Below are 3239 nucleotides of genomic sequence, written 5' to 3'. Positions count from 1 at the left end.
TTCTCCGCAGAGCCACACCCTCAACCAATCATGAGCCGGCAAAGGAGGAAGTGTGGTCACCTGACCCAGCTAGGCTGTAGAGTTGTGCTGAGCCCCTCTGACCACGCCCCTGCTCATTATTCGTGGCGTGAGTACCATTAGTGGCCTGCAGGATGCAGTACTGTCTCTCTGAGGGAGAGCTGAGGTCGCGTCTGGAATCGAGGTCACGTGCTGCAGGCGCCACGTCACTTTTCCTCCTCCGCTCTCCAGCTTACCTATTGTGCGCGTCCTCTTCTGGTGGCGTGTGCGCGCACGTGAAGCCGACAGCCCCTTGGTGCAAGCGGTCCCAGCGCTCTTCTAGGCGGGCGACACCGATGAGGTTTTCAACGTAGAACTCCGTAAACCCCGGAATACTTTTCCCTGAAGCATCTAGCTGCATGTTTTTCAGATACTTCCTGAAGCACTCCCTAAACCTTATCGGTTGTCATTTTCCTGAGCATTGTTTTCGTGTGTCTTTTCAGCATGTTTGTTGTGATTTGGAGACTTTTTTAAGTCCATTAAAAAAATGAATAAAATGTGAGGCTTTTTTTTTTTGGGGGGGGGTACAATCCGCATGCATTTTTTTTCTCTGCACCCGCTCTAGTTCAGCTATGTCTTTCTTATACACCGGAGACCAGAACTGTGCACAGTATTCTAAGTGTGGTCGCACTAATGACTTGTATCGAGGTAAAATGATGTTCTCCTCATGAGCATCTATGCCTCTTTTAATGCATCCCATTACTTTATTTGCCTTTGCAGCAGCTGCCTGACACTGGCCACTAAACGTGAGCTTGTCGTCCACCAATACACCCAGGTCTTTTTCAGTTACAGTTTTGCCCAGTGTTTTACAATTAAGCATATAATTATACATTTTATTTCCTCTGCCCAAGTGCATTACCTTACATTTATCCCCATTAAAGCTCATTTTCCATTTATCAGCCCAAGCTTCTAGTTTACATAGATCCTCCTGTAATATAAAATTGTCCTCCTCTGTATTGATTACCCTGCAGAGTTTAGTGTCATCTGCAAATATTGAAATATTACTCTGTATGCCCCCTACAAGGTCATTAATAAATATGTTAAAAAGAAGGGGGCCCAATACTGACCCCTGTGGTACCCCACTGTTAACTGAGACCCAGTCTGAGTGTGTTCCATTAATAACCACCCTTTGTTTCCTATCACTGAGCCAGTTCTTAACCCACTTACATATATTTTCCCCTATCCCCATTGTTCTCATTTTATGTATCAACCTTTTGTGTGGAACCGTATCAAAAGCTTTTGAAAAGTCCATATACACAACATCCACTGCATTTCCTTGGTCCAGTCCGGAACTTGCCTCCTCATAAAAGCTGATTAGATTAGTTTGACAGGAACGGTCCCTCGTGAACCCATGTTGATATTGGGTCATGAGGTTATTCTTCTTCAGATACTCTATTATAGCATCTCTTAGGAAACCCTCCAGGATTTTACCCACAGTAGAGGTTAAGCTTACTGGCCTATAATTTCCAAGTTCGGTTTTTGTCCCCTTTTTGAATATTGGCACCACATTTGCTATACGCCAGTCGTGTGGTACAGACCCTGTTATTATGGAATCTTTAAAGATTAAAAATAATGGTCCATCTATGACGTTACTTAATTCCTGCAGTACCCGCGGGTGTATCCCATCTGGGCCCGGGGATTTGTCAACTTTAGTGATTTTTAGACGCCGCCGTACTTCCTGCTGGGTTAAGCAAGTGACATTTAATGGAGAATTTTTGTTATCACTGGTCATGTTTTCTGTCATGCGATTTTCTTGTGTAAATACGGTTGAAAAAAAATCATTTAGCATATTGGCTTTTTCCTCATCCTCATCCACCATTTCACCCAGACTATTTTTAAGGGGGCCAACACTATCATTTTTCAGTTTTTTACTATTTATGTAGTTAAAGAATATTTTGGGATTATTTTTACTTTCTCTGGCAATGATTCTCTCTGCCTCAATCTTTGCTGCCTTGATTTGTTTTTTACAGAATTTATTTAATTTTCTATATTTATTTAATGCCTCATCACTACCTACTTGCTTTAATTCTCTAAATGCTTTCTTTTTGTCACTTATTGCGCTCCTTACAGCTCTATTTAGCCATAGTGGTTTCCTCCTATTTCTAACATGTTTATTCCCATAGGGTATATATTGTGCACAGGTCCTATTCAGGATGCTAATAAATGTCTCCCATTTGCTTTGTGTAGCTTTATGTCTCAGGATATCGTCCCAGTTTATTGCACTAAGATCATCTCTCAACTGTTGGAAATTTGCCTTCCTGGAGTTTAGTGTCCTTGTAACCCCTCTACTACACACCTTATTAAATGTTACATGAAAACGTATTATTTTGTGATCACTATTACCCAAGTGACCCCCAACTCGTATATTTGATATGCGGTCTGGCCAGTTGGTTAATATTAGGTCTAGCAGTGCCCCCCTTCTTGTTGGGTCCTGAACCAGTTGTGAAAGGTAATTGTCTCTCATAGTTGTCAAAAACCTATTACCTTTGCTTGAACTACAGGTTTCTGTCCCCCAATGTATTTCAGGGTAGTTAAAGTCCCCCATAATAATGACTTCTCCTTGAGTCGCTGCTTCATCTATCTGCTTTACGAGGATATTCTCCGCTGCTTCCAGACTTTTAACAAACCCCTATCAGTAATTTGTTATTTTTTCCCCTTATCTCCACCCAGAGGGACTCTACATTTCCATTAGATTCACATATATCCTCCCGCAAGATGGGTTTTAAGGATGAGTTTACATATAAACACCCCCCCCTCGGTTGTTTGTATGGTCATTTCTGAACAGACTATAGCCCTGTAAATTAACTGCCCAGTCATGGCTCTCGTCCAGCCACATCTCAGATATCCCCACCATGTCATAATTATTTTCCAACAAAATTAATTCTAATTCCTCCAGATTGTTGGTGAGGCTTCTGGCATTAATGTACATGCATTTTATGTATCTCTCTGTACCTCTATTCCTTCTTACTTTATTGACTGTTCTAACCCCACCCCCAATTTCTTTATTTGTGCCCAGGTCACTATCTGCACTATCTTCCCCACCTATAAAATGAATACCCCCCCAATCCCTAGTTTAAACACTCCTTCAACCTTCTAGCCATTTTCTCCCCCAGCACAGCTGCACCCTCCCCATTGAGGTGCAGCCGGTCCCTAGCGTAGAGTCTGTAGCCAACTGAGAAGTC

This window comes from Phyllobates terribilis, unplaced genomic scaffold (genome assembly GCF_046119375.1).
Source record: "Phyllobates terribilis strain yellow unplaced genomic scaffold, ASM4611937v1 Scaffold_1__5_contigs__length_1240528914, whole genome shotgun sequence".
Lineage (NCBI taxonomy): Eukaryota > Metazoa > Chordata > Amphibia > Anura > Dendrobatidae > Phyllobates > Phyllobates terribilis.
Note: the sequence above shows the minus strand (reverse complement) of the source record.